At 40.0% G+C, this 13,987-nt stretch overlaps 4 non-coding genes across 4 annotated transcripts; all 4 read left to right on the top strand.

Moving 5' to 3' along the window:
• The first annotated feature begins 3,051 nt into the window (after positions 1 to 3,051).
• Positions 3,052 to 3,193, top strand: LOC138236863 (U4 spliceosomal RNA). The gene has a single exon (XR_011188843.1). It is a non-coding gene; the product is annotated as a U4 spliceosomal RNA (small nuclear RNA).
• A 3,318-nt stretch (positions 3,194 to 6,511) lies between these two features.
• LOC138236862 (U4 spliceosomal RNA) lies at positions 6,512 to 6,653 on the top strand. Its single transcript, XR_011188842.1, has one exon. It is a non-coding gene; the product is annotated as a U4 spliceosomal RNA (small nuclear RNA).
• Positions 6,654 to 9,982: 3,329 nt separating this feature from the next.
• LOC138236861 (U4 spliceosomal RNA) lies at positions 9,983 to 10,124 on the top strand. The gene has a single exon (XR_011188841.1). It is a non-coding gene; the product is annotated as a U4 spliceosomal RNA (small nuclear RNA).
• Positions 10,125 to 13,453: 3,329 nt separating this feature from the next.
• On the top strand, positions 13,454 to 13,595 carry LOC138236860 (U4 spliceosomal RNA). Its single transcript, XR_011188840.1, has one exon. It is a non-coding gene; the product is annotated as a U4 spliceosomal RNA (small nuclear RNA).
• Positions 13,596 to 13,987: the final 392 nt, after the last annotated feature.

Below are 13,987 nucleotides of genomic sequence, written 5' to 3'. Positions count from 1 at the left end.
TACTGTATATGGTTTATATACAGTATATGGCTGGTCTCGGTACTTTAAAGAAAACATACACGAAAGATGGTTTCATTATGACCAGTATCGGTCTTGAGATATTTTTAACTTGATTTACAGAAGCGCGAAACGGTATGCCCAGGGCGTTTTAGTTTTCGTTTTGTTTTAATGCAGTGCAGTGGATTGATTAGAGATATCAAGTACATACAAGTCATTTTTTAAATGTTGTAGTTCGTCTTGTAAAAATGTTACAAGTACATAATCTGTCAACAATTACACAGGTTCTGTTTCCATATTGCGAATTTTGGTTACGTAATATTATTTTCTAATTTCACGTTGTGAATATATGATTTGGGCAAACAGAGCCGCAAAGAAGTACATTATGGGTTGTTGTTTTTTTTTTGCAGTTTTATCTAGAACAAGCGATGCTTAAACCTTTGTCTGATTCTTGTGAAACTATCCACACGACAGTTACCTAGGAGTTGACTTCAGTGATGTCACTGATGGGATGTTTCTAAAAATCCATCCACTGTAAAACGTCTTCTCCACTTGTCCTGCATATGTATTCGCTAATGAAGCTGTGTGTTCTGAGCCTGGATCTCTACATTTCTGTATGAACCAGCTTAGAGGGCTAAAGACAGCTTGTGTTTAAATTTAGTGTAAGGTAATTTATGCTTCTAAACTCATGGTCAGCATTTATTATTGTACTGTGCTGTAAACTTCTTCTGTGCCTAATTACATTATTTTATAGCTTTATCAAATTTGTACATTGTCGATAATGTTTCTGTAGTTTTCAGCCCTCAGCATGCGACTGGTGGTGCTGTGGGTTAGGTTCCTGACTTCCATGTCACATGGTCTGTGATTGAATCCCATGGAACTATGACTTTATTTTTTAACAAACATTTCTTTGAAAAAATTAAACGTTTCCCTGGGTCAGAGATTAAATAAAACCTCACTCACACCAAACAAATTTATATTTCTAAATATCACAACATGATCGAATTTAAGTCTTTTTAATAACAATGAATAGTCACCTATGCGTTACAAAATAAACATTTATATTGATTTGAATCACGTTTTGATTTAAATCGTAAACGCGTGTTTAAATATATGTGTTTAAAGGCGACATACTGTATAAAAGCGCTGATTCTTATGGAATGTGTTCCGCCAGGGATTCACATTTTTTTATTTTTTTTAATCGCGTATCTAAGGAAAATTGCAGTATAACTTTGTTCATGCACATCATTATACAGTATCTCATTTTGTATTTCTATAAAAAAAAATCGTTTGCCCAGCCACTATTGTTGTTATTGTTTTTATCCTGTAAAGCGCTTTGAGGAGCACAGCTTTCTCACCACTTAGATTACTTTTTGACACCATCCTTACACAAAGCAGAAACTGATTGTATTTTCCGATGACATACAAGTGAAAAGATTACAGATTTTAATCGTCTTTTTTCTGAACCAGGGAAAATCTGATCATGTTTCTCTATAACAATAATAAAAAACTTTATTTTACATATCACCTTTAAAAGTGGCATCTCAAAACAATACAGTAGATGTAAACCACAGATTACAAAGTAAATACCCAGACAAACGCAAACGCGTTTTTAATAAAATGCTTTCATTCATTCAACAGAGAGAGAGAGCGTAAAACCTGGGTGTAACAGCTGTTCCTTTTTCTGATCACTCGCTCTCTGGATAAATGTCTCGCCTGTCCAGTTCTTTGTTTTCCTAATTTGCCAATTATGCCTGCTGTGATCCACTCCTACCCTCACACCTAAAGAAGACTATTTTAAATTTCTTTGCGCATAAATTTTATTGCACATAAAGGTGATATGTAAAATAATGTTTTTTTTTATTGTTGTTATAGAGAAACATGATCAGATTTTCCCTGGTTCTTCCTGTGCGTGCAGTAGTTACAAAGTTGAACGTCTTTACACGATCTGCTGCAGTTTTCAGTGGGCGGGCTTTGTCAGATGGCTTGGAAAAACGCACTGTGTTTCGGCTCGGGAAACATCATGAGCAGTGTCCTGCATGTTTTCTGTGTATAGCTGTCTTTTAACGCATACAGAATTCATTCGAAATCATTGATTTCTCCAATTAACAAGGGTCCCTTTTTGAACCTGCCAGAAGCATTCTTTCAATGTAACAGATTTACTCCGGGGAAAGGCAGCATGACATTGAGAGTAGCTCAAGCTTTCAGCACCCGTATCGGACTGCATGTTTGCAGACACCGCTCAGAATCCCCTGTAAGATTCTCTTTCAATTCCGTTTTGCAGTGCTTTAGCTCTTTCAAAAGGCTTCGCTTTGCTAGTCACAATCCAAGGCTCATGACAGCATTTGAAAACATTTTTCTGCTTGGAAGGCAGCTATGCTCACCACTATACCACCAACGCACGCCCACAGGAGGCCTGCAGGACACCACCAGAGAATGCTCACGATTTCGGAAGCTGTCTCCGGGACGTGCTGATTCCACACATCCTGAATAAATCATGATATTGTTATTTGCTGTAGCTAGACGTTCAAATGAGTTTCATGGCCAGATGGACTGTTTCCTCCAGCGGTATAGTATTGCAGTGAGACAGCACGATGCCTGCAAGACTATGTCACGCTACACGCCACAGATTGTGTTTGTCCGTTCGTGTCAGTCGTCCTGCAGCCACGAGAAGTGGGACACAAACATGCTGCAATGCTTTCAGGACGTTAGGATTTGTTTGTGCAACATCCAAGAAGAGTACTTGTGGCTTGAATGTGAACTGTACGTGCCCGCCCCCTTTCCTCTGTAGTGCATGAGTTCCTCCCGGCATGCCCTTCGTCATTGTTCTGTCATCTTGTATTTAAAGGGTTGTATTTCTGCTGCTAAAAAGAAGCAACGGTTTTCTCACAACGCCCTTTGTTCCCAACGGAGCCCTTGTCTGTCATGAAATTCTTCAAAACCTCAAGCTAGAAGAAGAAGAACACGACAAATATGAAGCGTTACCGCAACGACATGCCATGGGACGATCGATAACGATTTCCATAGGATCCCCGCGGTTGCCTGGCAACCGTCAGCTTTGCGCAGTGGCAGTATCGTAGCCTGTGAGGTTTAGCCGAGGCGCGATTATTGCTAGTTGAAAACTTTTCCCAATACCCCGCTTCCGCCGGTTTGCAATACAATCGGCGAAAGCAATTTTTGACAGTCTCGTCAGAGACTGAGCAAGGTGTTTAAAGACAGATTTGGTCATGGTGACATCATGGTAGAAAGAAACGAGCTTGTTACGTCTCAACAGAAACGCTCTTTAGCTCTTTCAGCGTTATGCAGAGAACAGCGTCTGTCGAGATCACTTTTGAGTCAGCGCGAAACGCCGTGTGCTGTCAGTTTGATTTCATATTGCTCGTCGCGGCGCCCGGCTTTTGTCTGTCAAACGTTAGGTTGCGCTTCTTCATGCTGCATCGTCGGCATGAGTGGAGCTTTTTAAACGTCTGTACTTACTGTATATGGTATATATACAGTATATGGCTGGTCTCGGTACTTTAAAGAAAACATACACGAAAGATGGTTTCATTATGACCAGTATCGGTCTTGAGATATTTTTAACTTGATTTACAGAAGCGCGAAACGGTATGCCCAGGGCGTTTTAGTTTTCGTTTTGTTTTAATGCAGTGCAGTGGATTGATTAGAGATATCAAGTACATACAAGTCATTTTTTAAATGTTGTAGTTCGTCTTGTAAAAATGTTACAAGTACATAATCTGTCAACAATTACACAGGTTCTGTTTCCATATTGCGAATTTTGGTTACGTAATATTATTTTCTAATTTCACGTTGTGAATATATGATTTGGGCAAACAGAGCCGCAAAGAAGTACATTATGGGTTGTTGTTTTTTTTTTGCAGTTTTATCTAGAACAAGCGATGCTTAAACCTTTGTCTGATTCTTGTGAAACTATCCACACGACAGTTACCTAGGAGTTGACTTCAGTGATGTCACTGATGGGATGTTTCTAAAAATCCATCCACTGTAAAACGTCTTCTCCACTTGTCCTGCATATGTATTCGCTAATGAAGCTGTGTGTTCTGAGCCTGGATCTCTACATTTCTGTATGAACCAGCTTAGAGGGCTAAAGACAGCTTGTGTTTAAATTTAGTGTAAGGTAATTTATGCTTCTAAACTCATGGTCAGCATTTATTATTGTACTGTGCTGTAAACTTCTTCTGTGCCTAATTACATTATTTTATAGCTTTATCAAATTTGTACATTGTCGATAATGTTTCTGTAGTTTTCAGCCCTCAGCATGCGACTGGTGGTGCTGTGGGTTAGGTTCCTGACTTCCATGTCACATGGTCTGTGATTGAATCCCATGGAACTATGACTTTATTTTTTAACAAACATTTCTTTGAAAAAATTAAACGTTTCCCTGGGTCAGAGATTAAATAAAACCTCACTCGCACCAAACAAATTTATATTTCTAAATATCACAACATGATCGAATTTAAGTCTTTTTAATAACAATGAATAGTCACCTATGCGTTACAAAATAAACATTTATATTGATTTGAATCGCGTTTTGATTTAAATCGTAAACGCGTGTTTAAATATATGTGTTTAAAGGCGATATACTGTATAAAAGCGCTGACTCTTATGGAATGTGTTCCGCCAGGGATTCAAAAATGTTTATTTTTTTTAATCGCGTATCTAAGGAAAATTGCAGTATAACTTTGTTCATGCACATCATTATACAGTATCTCATTTTGTATTTCTATAGAAAAAAATCGTTTGCCCAGCCACTATTGTTGTTATTGTTTTTATCCTGTAAAGCGCTTTGAGGAGCACAGCTTTCTCACCACTTAGATTACTTTTTGACACCATCCTTACACAAAGCAGAAACTGATTGTATTTTCCGATGACATACAAGTGAAAAGATTAATCGTCTTTTTTCTGAACCAGGGAAAATCTGATCATGTTTCTCTATAACAATAATAAAAAACTTTATTTTACATATCACCTTTAAAAGTGGCATCTCAAAACAATACAGTAGATGTAAACCACAGATTACAAAGTAAATACCCAGACAAACGCAAACGCGTTTTTAATAAAATGCTTTCATTCATTCAACAGAGAGAGAGCGTAAAACCTGGGTGTAACAGCTGTTCCTTTTTCTGATCACTCGCTCTCTGGATAAATGTCTCGCCTGTCCAGTTCTTTGTTTTCCTAATTTGCCAATTATGCCTGCTGTGATCCACTCCTACCCTCACACCTAAAGAAGACTATTTTAAATTTCTTTGCGCATAAATTTTATTGCACATAAAGGTGATATGTAAAATAATGTTTTTTTTTATTGTTGTTATAGAGAAACATGATCAGATTTTCCCTGGTTCTTCCTGTGCGTGCAGTAGTTACAAAGTTGAACGTCTTTACACGATCTGCTGCAGTTTTCAGTGGGCGGGCTTTGTCAGATGGCTTGGAAAAACGCACTGTGTTTCGGCTCGGGAAACATCATGAGCAGTGTCCTGCATGTTTTCTGTGTATAGCTGTCTTTTAACGCATACAGAATTCATTCGAAATCATTGATTTCTCCAATTAACAAGGGTCCCTTTTTGAACCTGCCAGAAGCATTCTTTCAATGTAACAGATTTACTCCGGGGAAAGGCAGCATGACATTGAGAGTAGCTCAAGCTTTCAGCACCCGTATCGGACTGCATGTTTGCAGACACCGCTCAGAATCCCCTGTAAGATTCTCTTTCAATTCCGTTTTGCAGTGCTTTAGCTCTTTCAAAAGGCTTCGCTTTGCTAGTCACAATCCAAGGCTCATGACAGCATTTGAAAACATTTTTCTGCTTGGAAGGCAGCTATGCTCACCACTATACCACCAACGCACGCCCACAGGAGGCCTGCAGGACACCACCAGAGAATGCTCACGATTTCGGAAGCTGTCTCCGGGACGTGCTGATTCCACACATCCTGAATAAATCATGATATTGTTATTTGCTGTAGCTAGACGTTCAAATGAGTTTCATGGCCAGATGGACTGTTTCCTCCAGCGGTATAGTATTGCAGTGAGACAGCACGATGCCTGCAAGACTATGTCACGCTACACGCCACAGATTGTGTTTGTCCGTTCGTGTCAGTCGTCCTGCAGCCACGAGAAGTGGGACACAAACATGCTGCAATGCTTTCAGGACGTTAGGATTTGTTTGTGCAACATCCAAGAAGAGTACTTGTGGCTTGAATGTGAACTGTACGTGCCCGCCCCCTTTCCTCTGTAGTGCATGAGTTCCTCCCGGCATGCCCTTCGTCATTGTTCTGTCATCTTGTATTTAAAGGGTTGTATTTCTGCTGCTAAAAAGAAGCAACGGTTTTCTCACAACGCCCTTTGTTCCCAACGGAGCCCTTGTCTGTCATGAAATTCTTCAAAACCTCAAGCTAGAAGAAGAAGAACACGACAAATATGAAGCGTTACCGCAACGACATGCCATGGGACGATCGATAACGATTTCCATAGGATCCCCGCGGTTGCCTGGCAACCGTCAGCTTTGCGCAGTGGCAGTATCGTAGCCTGTGAGGTTTAGCCGAGGCGCGATTATTGCTAGTTGAAAACTTTTCCCAATACCCCGCTTCCGCCGGTTTGCAATACAATCGGCGAAAGCAATTTTTGACAGTCTCGTCAGAGACTGAGCAAGGTGTTTTAAGACAGATTTGGTCATGGTGACATCATGGTAGAAAGAAACGAGCTTGTTACGTCTCAACAGAAACGCTCTTTAGCTCTTTCAGCGTTATGCAGAGAACAGCGTCTGTCGAGATCACTTTTGAGTCAGCGCGAAACGCCGTGTGCTGTCAGTTTGATTTCATATTGCTCGTCGCGGCGCCCGGCTTTTGTCTGTCAAACGTTAGGTTGCGCTTCTTCATGCTGCATCGTCGGCATGAGTGGAGCTTTTTAAACGTCTGTACTTACTGTATATGGTATATATACAGTATATGGCTGGTCTCGGTACTTTAAAGAAAACATACACGAAAGATGGTTTCATTATGACCAGTATCGGTCTTGAGATATTTTTAACTTGATTTACAGAAGCGCGAAACGGTATGCCCAGGGCGTTTTAGTTTTCGTTTTGTTTTAATGCAGTGCAGTGGATTGATTAGAGATATCAAGTACATACAAGTCATTTTTTAAATGTTGTAGTTCGTCTTGTAAAAATGTTACAAGTACATAATCTGTCAACAATTACACAGGTTCTGTTTCCATATTGCGAATTTTGGTTACGTAATATTATTTTCTAATTTCACGTTGTGAATATATGATTTGGGCAAACAGAGCCGCAAAGAAGTACATTATGGGTTGTTGTTTTTTTTTTGCAGTTTTATCTAGAACAAGCGATGCTTAAACCTTTGTCTGATTCTTGTGAAACTATCCACACGACAGTTACCTAGGAGTTGACTTCAGTGATGTCACTGATGGGATGTTTCTAAAAATCCATCCACTGTAAAACGTCTTCTCCACTTGTCCTGCATATGTATTCGCTAATGAAGCTGTGTGTTCTGAGCCTGGATCTCTACATTTCTGTATGAACCAGGTTAGAGGGCTAAAGACAGCTTGTGTTTAAATTTAGTGTAAGGTAATTTATGCTTCTAAACTCATGGTCAGCATTTATTATTGTACTGTGCTGTAAACTTCTTCTGTGCCTAATTACATTATTTTATAGCTTTATCAAATTTGTACATTGTCGATAATGTTTCTGTAGTTTTCAGCCCTCAGCATGCGACTGGTGGTGCTGTGGGTTAGGTTCCTGACTTCCATGTCACATGGTCTGTGATTGAATCCCATGGAACTATGACTTTATTTTTTAACAAACATTTCTTTGAAAAAATTAAACGTTTCCCTGGGTCAGAGATTAAATAAAACCTCACTCGCACCAAACAAATTTATATTTCTAAATATCACAACATGATCGAATTTAAGTCTTTTTAATAACAATGAATAGTCACCTATGCGTTACAAAATAAACATTTATATTGATTTGAATCACGTTTTGATTTAAATCGTAAACGCGTGTTTAAATATATGTGTTTAAAGGCGACATACTGTATAAAAGCGCTGATTCTTATGGAATGTGTTCCGCCAGGGATTCACATTTTTTTATTTTTTTTAATCGCGTATCTAAGGAAAATTGCAGTATAACTTTGTTCATGCACATCATTATACAGTATCTCATTTTGTATTTCTATAAAAACAAATCGTTTGCCCAGCCACTATTGTTGTTATTGTTTTTATCCTGTAAAGCGCTTTGAGGAGCACAGCTTTCTCACCACTTAGATTACTTTTTGACACCATCCTTACACAAAGCAGAAACTGATTGTATTTTCCGATGACATACAAGTGAAAAGATTACAGATTTTAATCGTCTTTTTTCTGAACCAGGGAAAATCTGATCATGTTTCTCTATAACAATAATAAAAAACTTTATTTTACATATCACCTTTAAAAGTGGCATCTCAAAACAATACAGTAGATGTAAACCACAGATTACAAAGTAAATACCCAGACAAACGCAAACGCGTTTTTAATAAAATGCTTTCATTCATTCAACAGAGAGAGAGAGCGTAAAACCTGGGTGTAACAGCTGTTCCTTTTTCTGATCACTCGCTCTCTGGATAAATGTCTCGCCTGTCCAGTTCTTTGTTTTCCTAATTTGCCAATTATGCCTGCTGTGATCCACTCCTACCCTCACACCTAAAGAAGACTATTTTAAATTTCTTTGCGCATAAATTTTATTGCACATAAAGGTGATATGTAAAATAATGTTTTTTTTTATTGTTGTTATAGAGAAACATGATCAGATTTTCCCTGGTTCTTCCTGTGCGTGCAGTAGTTACAAAGTTGAACGTCTTTACACGATCTGCTGCAGTTTTCAGTGGGCGGGCTTTGTCAGATGGCTTGGAAAAACGCACTGTGTTTCGGCTCGGGAAACATCATGAGCAGTGTCCTGCATGTTTTCTGTGTATAGCTGTCTTTTAACGCATACAGAATTCATTCGAAATCATTGATTTCTCCAATTAACAAGGGTCCCTTTTTGAACCTGCCAGAAGCATTCTTTCAATGTAACAGATTTACTCCGGGGAAAGGCAGCATGACATTGAGAGTAGCTCAAGCTTTCAGCACCCGTATCGGACTGCATGTTTGCAGACACCGCTCAGAATCCCCTGTAAGATTCTCTTTCAATTCCGTTTTGCAGTGCTTTAGCTCTTTCAAAAGGCTTCGCTTTGCTAGTCACAATCCAAGGCTCATGACAGCATTTGAAAACATTTTTCTGCTTGGAAGGCAGCTATGCTCACCACTATACCACCAACGCACGCCCACAGGAGGCCTGCAGGACACCACCAGAGAATGCTCACGATTTCGGAAGCTGTCTCCGGGACGTGCTGATTCCACACATCCTGAATAAATCATGATATTGTTATTTGCTGTAGCTAGACGTTCAAATGAGTTTCATGGCCAGATGGACTGTTTCCTCCAGCGGTATAGTATTGCAGTGAGACAGCACGATGCCTGCAAGACTATGTCACGCTACACGCCACAGATTGTGTTTGTCCGTTCGTGTCAGTCGTCCTGCAGCCACGAGAAGTGGGACACAAACATGCTGCAATGCTTTCAGGACGTTAGGATTTGTTTGTGCAACATCCAAGAAGAGTACTTGTGGCTTGAATGTGAACTGTACGTGCCCGCCCCCTTTCCTCTGTAGTGCATGAGTTCCTCCCGGCATGCCCTTCGTCATTGTTCTGTCATCTTGTATTTAAAGGGTTGTATTTCTGCTGCTAAAAAGAAGCAACGGTTTTCTCACAACGCCCTTTGTTCCCAACGGAGCCCTTGTCTGTCATGAAATTCTTCAAAACCTCAAGCTAGAAGAAGAAGAACACGACAAATATGAAGCGTTACCGCAACGACATGCCATGGGACGATCGATAACGATTTCCATAGGATCCCCGCGGTTGCCTGGCAACCGTCAGCTTTGCGCAGTGGCAGTATCGTAGCCTGTGAGGTTTAGCCGAGGCGCGATTATTGCTAGTTGAAAACTTTTCCCAATACCCCGCTTCCGCCGGTTTGCAATACAATCGGCGAAAGCAATTTTTGACAGTCTCGTCAGAGACTGAGCAAGGTGTTTTAAGACAGATTTGGTCATGGTGACATCATGGTAGAAAGAAACGAGCTTGTTACGTCTCAACAGAAACGCTCTTTAGCTCTTTCAGCGTTATGCAGAGAACAGCGTCTGTCGAGATCACTTTTGAGTCAGCGCGAAACGCCGTGTGCTGTCAGTTTGATTTCATATTGCTCGTCGCGGCGCCCGGCTTTTGTCTGTCAAACGTTAGGTTGCGCTTCTTCATGCTGCATCGTCGGCATGAGTGGAGCTTTTTAAACGTCTGTACTTACTGTATATGGTATATATACAGTATATGGCTGGTCTCGGTACTTTAAAGAAAACATACACGAAAGATGGTTTCATTATGACCAGTATCGGTCTTGAGATATTTTTAACTTGATTTACAGAAGCGCGAAACGGTATGCCCAGGGCGTTTTAGTTTTCGTTTTGTTTTAATGCAGTGCAGTGGATTGATTAGAGATATCAAGTACATACAAGTCATTTTTTAAATGTTGTAGTTCGTCTTGTAAAAATGTTACAAGTACATAATCTGTCAACAATTACACAGGTTCTGTTTCCATATTGCGAATTTTGGTTACGTAATATTATTTTCTAATTTCACGTTGTGAATATATGATTTGGGCAAACAGAGCCGCAAAGAAGTACATTATGGGTTGTTGTTTTTTTTTTGCAGTTTTATCTAGAACAAGCGATGCTTAAACCTTTGTCTGATTCTTGTGAAACTATCCACACGACAGTTACCTAGGAGTTGACTTCAGTGATGTCACTGATGGGATGTTTCTAAAAATCCATCCACTGTAAAACGTCTTCTCCACTTGTCCTGCATATGTATTCGCTAATGAAGCTGTGTGTTCTGAGCCTGGATCTCTACATTTCTGTATGAACCAGGTTAGAGGGCTAAAGACAGCTTGTGTTTAAATTTAGTGTAAGGTAATTTATGCTTCTAAACTCATGGTCAGCATTTATTATTGTACTGTGCTGTAAACTTCTTCTGTGCCTAATTACATTATTTTATAGCTTTATCAAATTTGTACATTGTCGATAATGTTTCTGTAGTTTTCAGCCCTCAGCATGCGACTGGTGGTGCTGTGGGTTAGGTTCCTGACTTCCATGTCACATGGTCTGTGATTGAATCCCATGGAACTATGACTTTATTTTTTAACAAACATTTCTTTGAAAAAATTAAACGTTTCCCTGGGTCAGAGATTAAATAAAACCTCACTCGCACCAAACAAATTTATATTTCTAAATATCACAACATGATCGAATTTAAGTCTTTTTAATAACAATGAATAGTCACCTATGCGTTACAAAATAAACATTTATATTGATTTGAATCACGTTTTGATTTAAATCGTAAACGCGTGTTTAAATATATGTGTTTAAAGGCGACATACTGTATAAAAGCGCTGATTCTTATGGAATGTGTTCCGCCAGGGATTCACATTTTTTTATTTTTTTTAATCGCGTATCTAAGGAAAATTGCAGTATAACTTTGTTCATGCACATCATTATACAGTATCTCATTTTGTATTTCTATAAAAAAAAATCGTTTGCCCAGCCACTATTGTTGTTATTGTTTTTATCCTGTAAAGCGCTTTGAGGAGCACAGCTTTCTCACCACTTAGATTACTTTTTGACACCATCCTTACACAAAGCAGAAACTGATTGTATTTTCCGATGACATACAAGTGAAAAGATTACAGATTTTAATCGTCTTTTTTCTGAACCAGGGAAAATCTGATCATGTTTCTCTATAACAATAATAAAAAACTTTATTTTACATATCACCTTTAAAAGTGGCATCTCAAAACAATACAGTAGATGTAAACCACAGATTACAAAGTAAATACCCAGACAAACGCAAACGCGTTTTTAATAAAATGCTTTCATTCATTCAACAGAGAGAGAGAGCGTAAAACCTGGGTGTAACAGCTGTTCCTTTTTCTGATCACTCGCTCTCTGGATAAATGTCTCGCCTGTCCAGTTCTTTGTTTTCCTAATTTGCCAATTATGCCTGCTGTGATCCACTCCTACCCTCACACCTAAAGAAGACTATTTTAAATTTCTTTGCGCATAAATTTTATTGCACATAAAGGTGATATGTAAAATAATGTTTTTTTTTATTGTTGTTATAGAGAAACATGATCAGATTTTCCCTGGTTCTTCCTGTGCGTGCAGTAGTTACAAAGTTGAACGTCTTTACACGATCTGCTGCAGTTTTCAGTGGGCGGGCTTTGTCAGATGGCTTGGAAAAACGCACTGTGTTTCGGCTCGGGAAACATCATGAGCAGTGTCCTGCATGTTTTCTGTGTATAGCTGTCTTTTAACGCATACAGAATTCATTCGAAATCATTGATTTCTCCAATTAACAAGGGTCCCTTTTTGAACCTGCCAGAAGCATTCTTTCAATGTAACAGATTTACTCCGGGGAAAGGCAGCATGACATTGAGAGTAGCTCAAGCTTTCAGCACCCGTATCGGACTGCATGTTTGCAGACACCGCTCAGAATCCCCTGTAAGATTCTCTTTCAATTCCGTTTTGCAGTGCTTTAGCTCTTTCAAAAGGCTTCGCTTTGCTAGTCACAATCCAAGGCTCATGACAGCATTTGAAAACATTTTTCTGCTTGGAAGGCAGCTATGCTCACCACTATACCACCAACGCACGCCCACAGGAGGCCTGCAGGACACCACCAGAGAATGCTCACGATTTCGGAAGCTGTCTCCGGGACGTGCTGATTCCACACATCCTGAATAAATCATGATATTGTTATTTGCTGTAGCTAGACGTTCAAATGAGTTTCATGGCCAGATGGACTGTTTCCTCCAGCGGTATAGTATTGCAGTGAGACAGCACGATGCCTGCAAGACTATGTCACGCTACACGCCACAGATTGTGTTTGTCCGTTCGTGTCAGTCGTCCTGCAGCCACGAGAAGTGGGACACAAACATGCTGCAATGCTTTCAGGACGTTAGGATTTGTTTGTGCAACATCCGAGAAGAGTACTTGTGGCTTGAATGTGAACTGTACGTGCCCGCCCCCTTTCCTCTGTAGTGCATGAGTTCCTCCCGGCATGCCCTTCGTCATTGTTCTGTCATCTTGTATTTAAAGGGTTGTATTTCTGCTGCTAAAAAGAAGCAACGGTTTTCTCACAACGCCCTTTGTTCCCAACGGAGCCCTTGTCTGTCATGAAATTCTTCAAAACCTCAAGCTAGAAGAAGAAGAACACGACAAATATGAAGCGTTACCGCAACGACATGCCATGGGACGATCGATAACGATTTCCATAGGATCCCCGCGGTTGCCTGGCAACCGTCAGCTTTGCGCAGTGGCAGTATCGTAGCCTGTGAGGTTTAGCCGAGGCGCGATTATTGCTAGTTGAAAACTTTTCCCAATACCCCGCTTCCGCCGGTTTGCAATACAATCGGCGAAAGCAATTTTTGACAGTCTCGTCAGAGACTGAGCAAGGTGTTTAAAGACAGATTTGGTCATGGTGACATCATGGTAGAAAGAAACGAGCTTGTTACGTCTCAACAGAAACGCTCTTTAGCTCTTTCAGCGTTATGCAGAGAACAGCGTCTGTCGAGATCACTTTTGAGTCAGCGCGAAACGCCGTGTGCTGTCAGTTTGATTTCATATTGCTCGTCGCGGCGCCCGGCTTTTGTCTGTCAAACGTTAGGTTGCGCTTCTTCATGCTGCATCGTCGGCATGAGTGGAGCTTTTTAAACGTCTGTACTTACTGTATATGGTATATATACAGTATATGGCTGGTCTCGGTACTTTAAAGAAAACATACACGAAAGATGGTTTCATTATGACCAGTATCGGTCTTGAGATATTTTTAACTTGAT

Source organism: Lepisosteus oculatus, unplaced genomic scaffold (genome assembly GCF_040954835.1).
Source record: "Lepisosteus oculatus isolate fLepOcu1 unplaced genomic scaffold, fLepOcu1.hap2 HAP2_SCAFFOLD_94, whole genome shotgun sequence".
Classification (NCBI taxonomy): Eukaryota; Metazoa; Chordata; class Actinopteri; order Semionotiformes; family Lepisosteidae; genus Lepisosteus; species Lepisosteus oculatus.
This window is presented reverse-complemented; position numbering and strand designations above follow the sequence as displayed.